At 34.5% G+C, this 18,388-nt stretch overlaps 1 long non-coding RNA gene across 1 annotated transcript; it reads left to right on the forward strand.

The window, feature by feature from the left end:
• Nucleotides 1–15,684: 15,684 nt before the first annotated feature.
• Nucleotides 15,685–16,955, forward strand: LOC116142425. The gene is made up of 3 exons (XR_004129987.1): nt 15,685–15,769; nt 16,653–16,774; nt 16,888–16,955. It is a non-coding gene; the product is annotated as an uncharacterized LOC116142425 (long non-coding RNA).
• The last annotated feature ends 1,433 nt before the right edge of the window (nt 16,956–18,388 follow it).

An 18,388-nucleotide genomic window follows, 5' to 3' on the forward strand; every position in this document is an offset into this window, starting at 1 on the left:
ATGATATGGAAGTTGCAGAAGCAATTAATGCCAATGGAAGAAAGTGAATAATGTGTGAAGACAAGTCAATCCAATAGTGATACTCAGGATAATGGCGCAGAATGACAGCTGATAGTAAGGGCATCTCCACCCACTCCAACGCCACGCCAACCACTCCGAACGCCACGCCAAAATGGCTATGGTATTATAGCGCCAATAATTTTTTTTTTCTTTTTATGGTTGCTTTTTATTGTTTTTTAATTTTTTAATATTTTAGCATTAATTTTATATCAAAAATCACATCAAATTTATTATTTGTATTAATTTAATTTAATTATTATTTATAATAATAAATTCATATAATAATATAATTAAAAAATTAATAAAAATATAAAATATAAATTATTCAATATAATATTAAAGTTAAAATAACTCAAAAAAAATTAATTCAGAAAATTAAATTACTATATATAAAATTTTACGTTATGTTATAATTTTGTATTTAGTATCATTTTATATTAGATGTAATATTTTTTTATATTAATATAATTTATTTGATTAAATAAATATTCATGGGTAAGCATTTCTATCGACATATAATTGATCCGGTTTCCACTCGTTTGTGTTGTTTGCTAATTAGTCAGTGCAACATCCTTTGAACAATTTTGTCGAAATGACAGTTACATGAAGACTAGTTGACTATGTTATCGCAGGCTCCATCAGTTTTGGAATATATTAATTACCTTATCAATGGCTAACAGAAGCAGCACATGTATAACATTTAACGAATCAAGTTTCGCAAGTCAGAGACGTTGATGCCTGCTCTGCTTGTTTGGATTTGTCAGCTAACCCATGTCCATATCAAATATTAATGTTGGTAGAGAAAGAATTTAGATTCATAGTATCGTCCTATTTTATTTTATTATCTTACCTAAAAGCGAAAATATATTATTAATATTAACTATTTAATTCAAAATTCAATCATATTATATTCATTCAAATATTTAACAATTACATTTCTTAATAAAAGTTTATAAATTAACAAAAAAATCTTATTCTACTCAAGCAAAATGCTTGCCACAATCACCGTCAGCATCGGAATGACTCACGATCAGTTAGATCTAGCCGATCTTTCTCTTTCTAGCCATGTTCACCATGGATCTAGTCGGAAACATCCAAATGTACAACCAAGATCTGGCCGTTGATAACGACCATATCTTGTCGTTATTTGGTATATGATTGGCCAAAAACAGACAGATTGGTGCATGACAGCCAAATCCAACCAATCATACGTCATTCGATGACTTTTAGCCCGTCTGATAGTAATAGCAGCTACCGGCAATCAGTAGGTGAGTGAAAGTTTTTTTTTTAATTTTAAACTTTATTTTTTGCAGGGTCTTTAGCTAAATGTAGGGGGTTAAAAAATAATCTAAATATTTTAAAAAATGTTTTCCAAAAGTACCAAACATATTGAATCTTATCCTATTTGATTAATTATATCTTATTCATTCAAAATATAATATTATTATTAAAAAAAAAAGTATGCCCAATTATGATATAGAGAATGATTAGAGTTCAAATAAAAAATAAGCTATGATTGGTTATGATTGTAAGTATCAAAATATAGTTTTAGTTATCTTAATGATATTCAATAATGTTAGTCATTAATAAAATATCTCATATAAAGAATTTTATGTGGATACTGAAATACAAAATTGAGTTTTTGTCTCAAATCTACTTACATAGGACATAAGATAGTATATTATGATGAAGTGATCTATTAACCTGCTAGAGAACCGTTTAATGGTAGCTTCAATCCTCCATACTATCTTAATTGAAAAGACTGGAAACTCGCATGTTTTGCTTAAGTAACAACTTATTTCTTTGAGTAGGATTGTCAATAGGTTTGAGCCACAATAATAAGAAAGCGTCATCAATTACAATTGAGAATAAAAAAGCCGCAGGTGTAAAGTATATAATGTGTACTATTTTAGAGATATAAAATACTCTTTTTTTCTTTATTTTAAATGGTTCAATGTCAGACTCTGCTGAACAAATTTTCTACCTCCGTCCCTCATGATAAATAATAACCCCAAACCTCTTCAAAATCTTATCAAGTTGTTTTTTATTCAAGGTCCACAGTTCTTTCCCTTTTTGTCCTTATCATGGCCAGAAATTTCTCAGTTCTTCTTGCTTTCCTCTTTCTCTCCATTCCAGTATCATCCCAACTCATGACAATGAACTCTATTTTCCAGGATTCAAAGATTCAGCGCCAACCTAACCTTAGTGGAGCTGCAAAATTTGAGAAAGATGGCGTTCTTTGCTAACAACGACAGTGAACGTTTACTAGGCCAAGCTTCTATGCTTGCCAATCCAATTCAAGAACTCGAAAATGGAGAAGTTCTTTCTTTCTCTTCTCATTTGCTCTAGGTATCGTCCCTTCCTATCCAAATGATGGTGGCCACGGCATGGCCTTCACCATCTCACCATCTAAAGAGCTCAATGATACTGTAGCTGGTCATTATCTAGGCCTCTTTAATAAGACCAAACGGAAACGCTTCAAATCATTTATCTGCTTGAGTTTGATACATTTCAAAGTCCTGGTTCACGACATCGACGGCAACCACGTTGGCATCGACATCAACAGCTTGATCTCTAATGGTCTTCAACTGCCAGCCTACATCGATGACAGTTCAACCAAACGAGAATTGATTCTCATGAGTGGAAAACCAATCCTGCTTGGATCGATTACGATGCATCTGAAAATTTGTAAATGTCACCATCTCTAAATTCTTCCAAACCAGATTGCCCTCTTGTCTTTTAACGTCAATCTTTCACCAATATTCTTGAGTCCATGTATATTGGCTTCCTTCTCAACAGGTCTTGTTACTAGTTCTCATTATATTTTAGGCTGGAGTTTTAAAATCAATGAATGACAAGCTGGAGCTCTGATCTCTCTTCGTCCTCAATTCGACAGAAAAAGCGACAGGTTTGACGATTTGCATTGATATAGAATAGTATACACAGCTGTAGAAGTGGAACGCTTTTATTGGTTTTCCTTCGCTTTAGGCCCACCAGTGAAATTTCTTTTCTCCGCCACCGCAACTGCTTGGTTTCATAAAATAAAAAGCAATAAAATATTAACAAAAGTATATCTTCTACTGTGTGTTCACTTGAAAAACAACAACCTAAATCAAATAACAAGTCCTCAGTAAGGATTTTGTTGTTTGTTGAGTTTTATTCGCAGATCTACCTCTGTTTAGTGTTTTTAGTCAAATACTATGTCTTCAGTTAGCATGGACTTATTAATATTTCAAACAGATTTTTTGTGAGAATATTTTTATTAATTATATTTATTTTTATTTTGTAAAAAGGATATTCGTCTGGAAATGGAGGGTTATTTCTATGAATTCCTCAATTCCAGTACTCGTCCGCTTATAAATGATTAACTCTCTCTTGTATTATTTAGATTGAGTGTATTGTTTTTGACTATTACTAGCTCCAGCTAGGTTTATTAGTAGTTCCTAGGAATAAAGACTATTATTATAAATTTATATTATTCAATTTCAAATATAATTTGTACTGTAAATCCTCTTGAGATTATTAAACCTCCTAAAATCTCTTAAAACTAATTATGAAGTAAAAAAACCCTCTGATAAGATAAAATTTTCTAAAATAGTAAATTTGTATGATAGAAAAACGCCTAGGAAAATAATTTCGTAGTTGTGAGAATCAATGAAAAAATATTATAATTATAATTTCAGTATCTTAACTACCTACAAACTAATTGGAAAAAAAAAATGGTCAAGAAGCAGATGAAGACAATATTTTTATATGTGTAAATGATTCACTATGGTGCTGCAGCTCCGAGTATTGAATGGATCGGGATTTCACCTGTTATAGTGGTTGGATTAATCTTATACTCGTCCTGGGTATCTTTTTCATTAGATGGAGAACATTTCACAGAAGGTAAATACAACAAATTAACCATATATATATATATATATGAATGAGAGCAAATAAATATGATAAATATTTATTGAATGCCAAGCTGATCAAACTTTTTCTTTCAATTTCCAAACAGCCAAGTTTATGTTTGACTTAATGAGTGAAGCAAAGGACTTGAGACGATGGAAAGAAAGGCGTCAATTTGAAAGTATATAAAGTGTCATCCTTATGCTAGCTACAGATAATTTCTCATCTGAAACTAAACTTGAGGAGGTGGTGTTTTGGACTGTTTACAAGGTATATGCTTTCACAAAAGCTTATGTCTAACATTCAAGCAATGACTATTTATTATTGTCAGGGTTTGTTGCCTGACGGGCAAGAGGTAGCAATAAAGAGGCTATCAGGAAGTCCAAACAAGGACTAGTGGAGTTCAAGAAGAGCTTATAATAGTAGCTAAATTACAACACACCAATCTGGTGCGGCTCTTGGGTTTCTGCATTCAAGGGCAAGAGAAAATATTGGTCTACGAATACATGCAAATAAAGTTGGACACATATATTTTTGGTAAATATGATATTCTTTAACTATCTATGCTTGGTTTCTTCACAATTGAAACTTCTACTTGATTATTATGTACACGTTCCTAAACCTTTCTTATAACAGATGAATCTAAAAGGAATGTTTGATTGGAACAAATGTTTTAACATCATGAGAAAAGCTACGGACTACTTTATCTACACAAGTATTTAAGAGAATAATTCTCAGAGACTTGAAAGCCAGTAATATTACTGAAAAAATATGAATCCCAAGATATCGATTTGGTATGGCAAAAGTGTTTACCAAAGTCAATCTGAAGCAAATACGAAATTTTGGGCACACGGTGAGTAAACATAAATTTAAGAATCTCTCTTTGAATTTGTGTGGAAATTAAAATTTGCTCTCCAACGAACTTGATTATCATTTTTTTTTTTTTTTTTTTACAAATAACTGATGTACTTTAAAATGAAATTTAGTGGTTATATGGTCCTGAATACGCTATAGGTGGCATCTTCTCTGAGAAATCTGATATATTCAGTTTCGGAGTTTAGTTTTGGAGATCATAAGTGGTAGGAGGTTGCAACAACAATATCTTTTGATGGTCACCTCTAACCTGATTGCATATGTAAGTTCATAATGCAGTACTATATTATGTGTTATTATGTTAACCAACTATATGTTTATCTCAATGTTTAATAATTATTTAAGTTTTGACAAGGCATGGCAGTTGTGAAGGAAGGTGTGGACACGGACTAATGAATCCAACACTACTGATTCATATGTGAGGACCAAGTTTGAGATGTTAAACTTGGCCTTGCTTTGTGTTGAACACAATCCATGGACAGACTATCATGTCAGTTGTTATTTCTATGCACAAGAAGGTGTAAAATGCCAATGCCAAAACAGCCTGCATTTTCCATTGAAAGAAAGATTGTTGTGGACAATGCGAGTGGATAACACGGACAGAGAATACAAACAAGAACTTAACATATCAGTAATGGATCCACGGTAAAGGCAAAGGGACAATTTTTTTTCCAGGACACGAGAGAAAGATTGGAATTCCTTTTGTATGATAACTGACTTTACCGTTCTGCTGATGTGTCCAGATAAGTCAGATCCACCTGGTGATGACACAGCCACTTATGAGGCAGCTTGACACCATCTCACAGTCCTACTTAGAATTAAGTTGTAGCTGCACTCTTCACACAACTAGTACTCTTTCCCACTAGTTTAAATTGGATCTTTTTCTTTGATTTTACTGAGTAATGTGAATTGTAGTAATAAAAGCTCTCTTTTTCTTCCTTCTTGCCATTGTTTCTGTGTATTTCAAGTTAAAGTGTGGGATTTTGTTGAAAATGGCTTTTAGCAAAATCAGATGGGGTAGAAATGATAATGGAGAAAGGTTAAGGACTTATATGTATAGGCCAAGAAAAGGTTGTTTGTCACACATTGATTAGGATTGAAAAGTGGGAAACTTTGGGGCCTATATTTAAGGACCATATCATTGTTATTAGGCATCCCAAGTTGTAATTCCTTTATACTTCTTTTGTTTAGGGCTTTCTTTAAGACCCTTTAGTTTGTAAGTTTATTTTATCTCCCTTTTGTTTGGGTATTTGTTGTATTACCCAAAAGTTTGTAATGTCTGGAGATAGTAGAGTTTTCTTTTGCAGCACAGGACGTAGATTTCAATACCGAACCTCGTTATTCCTGATATTCTTTATTTTTGCATTTAATTTTGGCTATTTATTTATGCTTTACTACTTGTTATTATATATTCAATAGCTAGCATAGAGTTTATGTTTCCGTGCATAACATGGTATCAGAGCCTAGGTTTAGGACAGTGAGTAGATTTGTATGGTTATTGTATGTCTAGGAAAATTCTATCAAAAAGACGATAAAAGTCTAGGAGACTGGATTTTAATTGGGACATTTGTGACCCCCCATTGTTTCCTGGGAATTTTCCTGGTGCGTATTAATCATTTCAGCACTTACTACTACCTAGGGCTATTGTTGATTGTTGGTTAGCTATTGAATATAATAATTGTGGAGCTTGGTTATTGGGAACTTTGTTTACCAAGCCAATTGAGTAGGCATAAAGGCATCATTGTCCGAGGATTTATCGTCTGAGGCATCACCGTCCGCGGCACCACCATCCGCACCAGTAAAGATGATTACGGTTTCAAATGCAAAAATTGATGTTGAAAAATTTGATGGCCAAAATAATTTTGGTTTGCAGAGTGAGGTAATGGATAGCTTGTATCAGCAGGATCTAGATATCGTTCGGAGGAGGAAAAACCAGAAGATGTCTATGAGAAAGACTGGGTGAGGTTGAATGTAAAGCGTGTGGGATGATTCGCTCATGTCTTTGTAGAGAGCAAAAATATCCATTCATGAAAGAGACTTCTGCCAATAAGTTATGGAAGGCGCTGGAAAACAAATACATGAAGAAAAGTAATGAGAATGCGCTCTATTTGATAAAAGACTGTTTCGTCTTCAGTTGAGACCAGGTACATATCAGTAGCCATATTGATAAATTTAACAAATTAATTGCTGATTTGTTAAATTTGGATGAAACATTCAAGATGAGCATAAGGCTATGTTGTTAATTGGATCTCTTCCAGATGAGTTGGACTATCTTAGTATTACATTCTTCATGGGAAGAAAAATTGTCCTTTGAAGAAGTTTGTTCTGGTCTGTCCAATCATGAAATTTGAAGAAGATCAGAAGGAGAATAGAGATGAGTCAGCAGAAGCTCTTGTTGCAAGAGGGCGGAGTCAAAATCAGAGTCGGAAGAAGGAGAGAAGAGGAAGATCTCGTTCTAAGGGAAAACTCAATAGGGATCAATGTGCCTTTTGTCGTGAGAAAGGGCATTGGAAGAAAGATTGTCCGAAGTTGCAAAAGAAAGAGGCAAAGCTACTTCTGATGCATACGTGTTGAGTGAAGAGGATGAGTCTGATTTCTGTCTAGTTACCCTACCATCCACCTCTGGATCAAATGAGTGGATTATGAGTCAGGTTGTACCTATCATATGTGTCCCCACAAGGAGTGGTTCTTTAATTTTGAAGAACTTGATGGTGGAGTTGTTTATATGGGCAATGATGATGCTTGTAAAACAACTGGGATAGGTTCAATTCGGTTGAAGAATCATGATGGCTCAACTAGAACTCTGACAGATGTTCGGTATGTACCGAAGTTGAAAAAGAATCTCATCTCTTGGGAGCCTTGGAATCTAAAGGCTTCACAGTGAATATGCGAGATGGAATTTAAAAGTTTCTTCAGGCACTCTTGTGGTAATGAAAGGCACGAGGAGAAACAACTTGTATTACTATAATGGTAGTACAGTTATTGAAACGACAGCTGCAGTCGTGCAGAAGGATGCAGATTCAAAAATGCTCAAGCTATGGCATATGCGTTTGGGCATGCAGGTGAAAAAGCCTTACTAGTTTGGTGAATCAAGGCTTACTGAAAGGTGCAAAGACCTGTAAGCGATTTTTGTGAGCATGTGTTCTGGGAAAACAGACAAGAGTGAAATTCGGCACCGCAATCCATAATAGTAAGAGTATTTTGGATTATGTTCATTCTGATGTGTGAGGACCTACCAAAACAACATCTTTGGGAGGTATGCACTATTTTGTCACTTTTGTAGATTATTTTTCCAGAAGAGTTGGGTGTATGTGATAAAACTAAAGATAACGTACTTGGTGTTTTCCTTAAATGGAAAAAGATGATTGAGACTCAGACTGACAGAAAGATCAAGCAGCTACCTACAGATAATTGGGGAGTATCGTAGTGATCCATTTTTGAAAGTTTGCCAAGATGATGGAATAGTACGTCACTTTATAGTAAGAAACAACCACAGCAGAATGGGGTGGCAGAACCATGAATCGAACTATACTGAAGAAAGTTCGATGTATGTTGTCCAATTCTGGGTTGGGCAAAGAGTTTTGGGTTGAGGCAGTTATATATGCATGTCATCTCATTAATCGTCTACCATCAACTATAATTGAAGGCAAGACGCGATTGAAGTATGGTCTGGAAAACCTGTTTCTGATTATGACTTTACATGTTTTTGGTTCCACTGCTTATTATCATGTGAAAGAGTCTAAGTTAGATCTAGAGCAAAGAAAGCAGTATTTATGGGATTACCTCAGGTGTGAAAGGATACCGTCTTTGGTGTCCAAGTTCGAAGAAAATATTGTTTAGTAGGGATGTGACATTTGATGAGTCTTTTTTGTGGAAAGAAAACAGGAAGCCAGATGAAGGTTTTCAGTACTCCGCAACAGGTGGAGCATCTCGCCAGCAGGGTGGAGTTTGAAACAACATCAGTTAGCCCAGCTGGAAATGAGACTCCTATGATAGAGGAGTTCATTGAGATGAAGAAGAGGATTCTTCCTAAGAACCTCAACAGAATCCATTGCTGTTATAGGCCAAGACGAGAAATTCGCAAGCCTACTCGTTTTGCTAATACGGTGGCCTATGCACTCCCATTGAAGATGGTGAAGTTCCTTCACATAAGAAGTAGCTAGCAGTTCCGAAAATGGTAAGTGGAGGAAAGCCATGAAAGAAGAGATGCAGTCTCTCCATAAGAATGAAACTTGGGAGGTTGTTCAATTACCAAAGAATAAGAAGGCAATTAGATGCAAAGGGTATATGCAAAGAAAGAAGATTTCCGAATTTGAAAGACATTCGATACAAGGCAAGGTTGGTGGCGAAAGGCTACGCTCAGAAGGAAGGAATAGATTTCAATGAGTATTTTCTCCAGTTGTAAAGCATTCTTCCATTAGAATTTTGTTGGCCTTGGTTGCTCAGATGAATCTTGAACTTGTTCAACTTGATGTGAAAACCGCGTTTCTACAGGTGATTTGGAAGAGGAAATCTATATGACTCAGCCAGAAGGATTTAGAAGTATTGGGAAGGAAGATTGGGTTTGTAAACTGAAAAGATCGCTATGGTTTGAAACAATCTTCGAGGCAGTGGTACAAGCGATTTTATAGGTTTATGATGGGTCAGGAGTACACAGAAGCAAATTTGACAACTGTGTGTATTTTCAAAGGCTACAAGGTGATACTCTCATTTATCTACTCTTATATGTTGATGATATGTTGATTGCTTCAAAGAATGTAGAAGAAATTGAGAAGTTAAAGGCTCAACTAAATCAAGAATTTGAGATGAAGGATTTAGGGGAAGCCAGAAGATTCTCGGTATGAAGATAATTAGAGATAGAGGAAATGGCAAGGTTTGTTGACACAAAAGCAATATCTAAAGAAGGTCTTACAACGTTTTGGCATAACTAAAAGTACAAAACCTGTAAGTACTCCACTTGCTCTCATATAAAGCTTAGTGCGTCATTATCTCCAAGTACGCATGAAGAACGAGAGTATATGTCAAAAGTTCCGTATTCAAATATGGTTGGTAGCTTGATGTATTCAATGGTGTGTACTAGGCCCGACATTTCACATGCAGTTAGAATTGTGAGCAGGTAATGCATGATCCTGGTAAAGGACATTAGCAAGCTGTGAAGTGGATTTTACGGTATATTATAGGTACTGTAAACATTGGTTTGGTTTTTGAGCGGATGAAAATCTTAGTCAATTTACTGTTGGCTATGTGATTTTCTGATTATGCTGGTGATTTGGACAAGCATCGGTCAACTACGGATATGTTTTTACTCTTGCTAGAGCCCAGTAAGTTGGAAATATTCTTTGCAGTCTACAGTTGCTTTGTCTACTACAGAGACGAATACATGGCAGTTACAGAGGCTGTGAAGGAAGCTATTTGGTTACAAGGGCTATTGGATGATTCAAAATTAGTCAGAAGAAGATCACTATCTATTCTGACAGTCAGAGTACTATTCACTTAGCAAGAATCCAGTATTCCACTTTCGCCTTTTTAGAAAAGTTCACACAAACTTCTTTGAGACCATAGACAAGGCAAAACGAATCTTCTAGTACGCCATATGGACTAATGACAAGTGTACAAGGACCACAAACACATATCTCATATAAGGATAATATCCTAGCAACTATTGGAGACGTAACATGGTGCATAAAATATATGGCTGGGCTCGTGCCATCACATGGACAATGAGGTAGTGTGGTGACACCAGAAATCATGACACGATAATTGTGCATAAACAAAGAGATGTCACGACATCAAAAATTAGTGTTATCACACTGAATTCATATTTGACAAATACTTACAGACATGTTTTATTGTAATATGAGAATCACTAAACATTTATCTATTTTTTTTTGTTTTTAAGTCAATTGTCATTTATTTAATATGTTAGAAGGTAAAGTATGATTATGGTATAAATTTTAATAAATATGTCACACGTCAGGGTGATTGATTAAAAATGGTATAAAAAATATTAAAAAAAAAAATCATGAAGTATTCGAACTTCTCAATTTCAAACAAAGGATTATTTGATAAAGCTCCTTAATTTGACCTGAGTTAATTCAAAGTCAAGTAAACAATAACAATAACAATATATAATATGTTAAAGATTCTTTTTTATAATTAATAAGCATTTATTGTTGATACTTGTTATTTGGACATCCCCGTATTAGGGCCGTAGTGCGCAGCTATGGTGTGTGTGTGTAAAGATTCCTTTTTAATTAATTAAAGCATTTATTGTTAATACTTGTTTTTGGACATCCCCGTATTATGGGGCCGTAGTGCACAGCTATTGATGGTGTCATTAATACTATCTCTACTAATTGTGCATCTAATAACTGGATTGTCAACAGTATCAATCTACATTCAGGTCAATCCAAAAGGAACTTGGTATTGATAGAAGAAAACTACGGTTGATCTCTGAAAAGATTACTAGGGACAGCATAACCCTAAACTCGTCAGAACATGTCCACTAAGTTATATTATTGTTATTTATTGAATGCAAAGCTCAACTTTCTCATGTTAATTGAAACAGGGAAGTTCCAACTGGACTTAATGAGTGAAGCAAAAAAATTCATTTAAAAGTATATAGTGTTTCATCCATCATGGACACCACAAATAGTTTCTCATCTGAAAATAAATTCGGAGAAAAGTTGTTTGGACCTGTTTATAAGTTAAATTTTAGAAAATCAAGAATGACAAAAATGTTGGTTTTTCATTGATTATTCATTATCGAAAGTTTTCTGAGATTGAACTAATATTTCTATTTTTCATAAGTTTTATTGCTTAATCATATCTTTATACACATGCTTAAGATAAAAATTAGTTATGCAATAAAAATAGTACAACAATGTTATGACTGAAGAAAGCAGGGTTGACGTAAGGCCAGGTCAATATGAAAAAGCAGAACTTGGGTACACCTGCAACCGAGTCACGTGATGAAAGAAGCAGCACGCTTCTGTCAGTGCAGGGGTGCGCGCTAGGCCAACCAGAAGCTAGAGAGCTTCCACGTGTCCAATTCTTGCATCAAATCGCGTAAATCGCTCTGGAAGATAGGCAATGGGACATAAAGGAAGATTTGTATGGAAATCCTACCTAATCATAACCCTAATCTATCCCACTATAAATTGAGGGTTCCTCTCTCAATTTTGGGGATTAGCTAATCTCTCTAAAATTGCCTACTCTCTCTCTTACTCTTCCTTGTAATCATTTGTAAAATCAGCTCGCGAAACGCGACCTGACCGCTATCATTAATACAACATCAGTGGACGTAGGACTTGCTTCCTTAAGCATCCAAACCACTTTAAAACATTGTCTAATCATTTCTTTACTCTCATTCTTTATCCACATGTGTCTTCTGGGTCAGCTCAGCATTTCACACGTGCGTTTGGTTAGTGTCAAATCACGCATCAACAAACAAATAATATTAGGACAACCAATTTTAACTAATTAATAAAAAGAGTTAACGACTCTTTCCAACCAAATAATAGCTGAATGACATTTTCTCACTCACGGATTTTAAAGTACCACTTTACTACCCAAATTTATATTTTGGCAGCTAACAAGAGCAAACTAGATCCAAGCTATGGAGCTTTTGAAGAGGGAGGGGATGAGTCTTTTAGTAGTAGAGTGTTGATTTTGGTTGTTGGGATTTATCAAAATTTGACTTCGGAGAGGCGGTTGCGCAAACCCTAATCACTTAATTGTTGATGATTGGCAGGATCGATAGGACTAGGGTTTGAAGGGTTATTGTGAATGATAATTGGAAAGAGAATGTAGGTGTGGGATTGCAACGATCTCTGAATTGAAAACATAATATAAATTTGGATAGTAAAGTGGTATTTTAAAGTCTGTAAATAGGAAAGTGTCATTAAATCATTATTGGGTGGGAAATATTCGCTTACTCTAAATAAAAAAATAGTATAAACAATATAATCTAGAAGTTATTTGAATTATTAGGGGGAATGAATTGAAATCTTCTCATATATCTTATTAAACTTGAGATGTCTGATTTAATATTAATGAAAAAACATAAATTAGATAAATATATGTAGCACCCCGACAACTTTAACCTTCTATTTAAGATAATTAAGTTACTAATCTCTAATAGTATAACATAATGATTTTAAGATATTGTAATGGAATTTTTTTTTTTTTTAATTGAATTAGGAAAGTGGAAGTTTGAAATTTTTATTTGATGGGGTTCAATACTAATCCATCTTTTTTTAAGTTAACAAATTTGTAGTAGTCGCGCTTTTTTTTAAAGGGAATTATTAAATAACCCCTTGTTGGGTGTAAATTGAAAAATAACTTGTTCATGGAAGTGTCTCACCTATATATTCAAAAAAAAAAAAATGCCTTTCATATAAAACCCAGATAATCCTAAAACAGAACAAACTCTCTTATCTTATCTAATCCTTTCCATTCCCTCCGTAACTCTCATCTTATCTCTTTCGTCATGCAACCGAAATCAAGTCAAAGGGGTTGGCTTTAAGGAAAGTGAAAGAGAACATCATGGACTGGACTTTTCGTGAGTGAAGTTTCGTTACATTGATGAAAGTTAGGGTCACGTAAAATGTTTATTTAAGGTTCATTTTGTGGTTGGATTGTATTTGAAGAAGTTTGGGTTTGAATAATGCTAAAAGATATAGAAATGGAGGAATTAGTGAAGGTTAAGGGTTGGATGCAGAGCCACGGCATTTGACTGTAAATAAAAATAAGGCCGAACAACTTCCACTTACCCAAAGTTTGGCATAAGACAGACTGATACCCAAAAGGTTTGTGAATGATAAACAAATACTTTCTGTCATATTTTGTTAGGGATTTCTGTTTGCTAAAAGACAGTATAGTAATTTCATTCTCACCCTAAGCCCGTTTCCACAGCCCTCTTGTGTCATCGATCAATTTTTTGACTTGATTTAGCATTTTCCTGCGAAGTTTGGTGATAAACGTGGCACTGGCCCTTGTAGGCGCATTGGAAATGGAGATCGGTGGGTATTCCAGTCTTTTCACAATTTTTGTCTCTTAACAGATAGAAATTTAACCGAACATGACAAAAAGTGAATGTTTGTCATTTCCAAACCTTTTGGGTGCCACTTTGTCTTTATAGCAAACTTTGGATATGTGTAAGTAGTTCCCCCTAAAAATAATGCACGAAAACGATGGGAACATAGTGGGGTGATTGATTGAAAATGGTATAAAATAGATATGTAGAAGGTAAAGGTATTGATTATGTGTATAAATTTTAATAAATATGTTGCACGTTAGGGGGGATTGATTGAAAATGGTATAAATATATATAAAAAATAATCATCTGTAGTATTCAAACTTTTCAATTTCAAACAAAGGCACTATTTGATGAAGCTCCTTAATTTACCTTAGTTAATGTCCAGTCAAGTAAACGATAACAACATATATTTATGTTAAAGATTTTTTTTTTTTTCATAATAAAGCATTTATTATTAATACCAGTTATTTGGACATCCCCGTATTATGGTGTACAGCTATTGATGGTGTCATTAATATATACAATGGTCAACGATTGACTGAGTTAAATATATATAGTAAACATTACCTGAAGTGGTCTCAAGTTACATCCAAATCCAATCACACACATATTTTAAAGTGACAATTCCATTTGAAATCGCTACATTGTTTGAAAAAAAAAAGTTCCTTATGCTGCACGCTTCACGCGGCATTATACTGCACTCACAGGATGTATGTTTCTCTGTATGTTCCTTGATTCCTTCCATCCTGTTAAAAGAAACGATGACTATTATCCCACACATCCCTTAAGTTTTCAGTTTAAACAATCAGGGCCCAAAGGATATGAAGTGTTATCTATGAACTAATGACAACTTACAAATAACATTGAGAGAATATATATAATTCTTCAAATGTGGAGAGAAGTGACTTAAACTAGAACCTCAAGTAAGTTGTGGGATAATAGTCCCAGAAACAAATACCCCGAAAATACTTTTCACTTTCTTCCAATCTCACGAAACCATTTAAACTCTTTAAATACTTATACAGTTTTTGATTCATGCAACCCGGTTCTTTTCGCTTTTGCCTATCATGGCCAGTTTTCTAGCATATTTCTCTGCTATCCTCTTTATCTCCATTCCGGTATCATCCCAACTCAATGACAATGAACTCTTTTTTCCAGGGTTCAAAGATTTGAGCACCAACCTAACCTTAAGTCAAGCTGCAAAAATTGAGAATGATGGCATTCTTCGCTTAACAACAACAGTGAGCTTTTACAAGGTCAACCTTCTATAGCTTGCCAATCCATTTCAAGAACTCGACAAATGGAGAAGTTTTTCTTTCTTCCTCATTTGCTCTAGGTATCGTCTCTCCCTACCCAAAATTTTGTGCCATGGCATGGCCTTCACCATCTCGCCATCTAAAGAGCTCAGAGGTTTTCCAACTCAGTACCGAGCCTCTTTAATATAAGCAATAACGGAATCGCTTCAAATCATTTATTTGCCGTTGAATTTGATACAGTTCAAAGTCCTGGTTTTACGACATCGACGACAACCACGTTGGCATTAACATCAACAGCTTGATCTCTAATGCGTCTTCAGCTGCAGCACTTCGATGACAGTTCAACCAAAAAAAACTTGAATCTCTGAGTGGAAAACCAATCCGGCTTGGATCGATTACGATGCATCTGAAAATTTGTTAAATGTACCATCTCTCCAAATTCTTCCAACCAAGATTGCCCCTCTTGTCTTTTAACGTCAATCTTTCACCAATCTTTCATGAGTTCATGTATATTGGCTTCTCTTCTTCAACAGGTTTTGTTACTGGTTCTCATATATTTTAGGCTGGAGTTTTAAAATCAATGGACAAGCTGGAGCTCTTGATCTCTCTTCGCTTCCTTCAATTCCGGACAAGAAAAAGCTGACAGGTTTGACGATTTGCATTTGAATATTGAATAGTATACACAGCTGTAGAAGTGGAACGCTTTTTTATGGTTTTTTACCTTCGCTTTAGGCCCACCGGTGAAATTTCTTTGCTCCGCCACCGCAACTGCTTGGTTTCCTAAAATAAAATAAGCATAAATATTAAAAAAAGTATATCTTCTACTGTGTGTTCACTTGAAAAACAACAACCTAAAATCAAATAAACAAGTCCTCACTATAAGGATTTTGTTTGTTTGTTGAGTTTTATTCGTCAGACTCTACCTCTGTTTAGTGTTTTTAGTCAAATACTATGTCTTCAGTTTAGCATGGACTATTATTAATATTTCAAACAGAATTTTTTTGTGAGAATTATTATTATTAATTATATTTATTATTATTTTGTAAAAAGGATATTCGTCTGTTGAAATGGAGGGTTATTTCTCATGAATTCCAATTCCAGTACTCATCCGCTTAAATGAATTAACTCTCCCTTGTTTTCATTTTAGATTTAGTGTATGTGTTTTGACATTAATAGCTCAAGCAGTTTATTTAGTAGTTCCTAGGATAAAGATTATTTATAAATATATATTATTCGATTTCACATATAATTTGGTACTATAAATCCTCTTGAGATTATAAACCTCCTTAAAATTCTTAAAAATATTACCAAGTATAAAAAACCCTCTGATAAGATAAAATTTTCTAAATAGTAAATTATTGTAGATAGATTAAACGCCTAGGTAAAATAATTTAGTTTGATGAGAGCTCAATGAAAAAATATTATAATTATATTTCAGTATCTTATACGTACAAACTTATTGGAAAAAAAATTGTCAAAGAAGCAGATGAAGGCAATATTTTTATATGTGTAAATGATTTCACTATTAGGTGCTGCAGCTCCTGAGATATTGAAATGGACGGGGATTTCACTTGCTATAGTGGTTGGATCAATCGTTATACTCGTCGTGGGTATCTTTTCTTCATTAGATGGAGAACATTTCGACTAGAAGGTAATATATGCAACAAATAACCATATATATATGGAATGAAGAGCAAATAAATATGATTAATATTTTATTGAATGCCAAGCTGATCAAACTTTTTCTTTTCAATTTCCAAACAGCAAAGTTTATGTTTGACTTAATGAGTGAAGCAAAGGAGCTTGAGATCGATGGAAAGAAAGGCGCCAATTTGAAAGTATTAAAGTGTCATCCATTATGCTAGCTACAGATATTTCTCATCTGAAACTAAACTTGGAGAGGGTGGTTTTGGACCTGTTTACAAGGTATATTTGCTTTCACAAAAGGCTTATGTCTACCATATCAGCAATGACTATTTGTAGTGTGCAAAAATTCTAAAACTTAGAATATGATCAAAGTTTGTATAAGATCTAATTCGAAAATAGAAAGTCGATTCATTTTTTCTTTTCCGAAAGAAATTAATATTCTTCATTTGTTCCTTTTAAATAAAACAAAATGAGTAATACAATCATCTAGCTTATAAAATTCGCAAACCAGACAGAGGATTAAACGACAATTCACCCAGTGCAACAACACTAGCAGGCTTGTGAACATGAAGCAAGCAAATCTTCTTCCCGAAAAAGCTCTGATCGTTTTACTCTTCTCAACATTCTTCCCCACTGCAACAAATATAGTCTTCTCCACATCCCATGCGACTCCCTCTCGCTCAATCACGTCCGAACTCTCCATCCAAAAATGTAACTCAAGACTCCCAACTCAAAAGAAAATAAATTTTACTCCATATTTGTTCATACTTGGTCATAATTATTCACACGGAAAAACTGCAATGGAAAATGTCTTGAGTTACAAAGCAATGTTCCGAAATCGGACCAGAAGGTGATTCGGTCAATTGACCGGTTTCCGATCTGAACGGTCCAACCGGTCTGACAGCTGGACTGTCAGATGATATCATCAAATATTATATTTTAATATTTATTTCCCAACATGTAATTTCGTCTTTCTCTTTCTTCTTTTCTCCTTCATTTTTTTGCCACTCTCCTTCTTTCCGTCATCTCTTTCTTCTTTATATTATATATTTTCAAAATGTCACTTCATCTTCTTCTCTTTCTTCTTCTCACCCGTCACCTCATCTTTCCTTTCTTCTTCTCTACTTATCTTTTTCTTTTTCCTCTCTCTCGCCGTCTCTTCTCTTTCTTCTTTACTTCTTTCATATTCTCCTCTTTTATCACCTCCTCTTCTCTTTCTTCTTCTCTTTTCTCACCTCCTCTTCTCTTTTCTTCTTCTGCATTTTTGAAGACTTAAGGCTGAAAGCTGAAGCTTGAAAGAGATCGCAAACGGAGGACTAGACTGATTGAAGAGGACTTGAAGAGTGAAGACTTGAAGGAGATCCGAGATCGCGAATGGAGGACTGGACTGGAGATCGTGAATGGCAAAGTAGCAAATCAAAAAAAAAAAAAAAGCAAACCAAAATGAAAAAGGCAAAAGCAAAAAGCAAAATTTTAAAAGTGGCAGACAGCTCGCAAAAGCAAATTGAAATGTATTAAAAAATTTGGGGGTTTGACGCTTTCATCTGTGTCTGTTGTTTTAATTTTTTTTCATATTTTTAAGTAGCGGATCGGATTGATGTGGACCGGATTTTTTTAT

Source organism: Pistacia vera, unplaced genomic scaffold, assembly GCF_008641045.1.
Source record: "Pistacia vera cultivar Batoury unplaced genomic scaffold, PisVer_v2 Contig408, whole genome shotgun sequence".
NCBI lineage: Eukaryota > Viridiplantae > Streptophyta > Magnoliopsida > Sapindales > Anacardiaceae > Pistacia > Pistacia vera.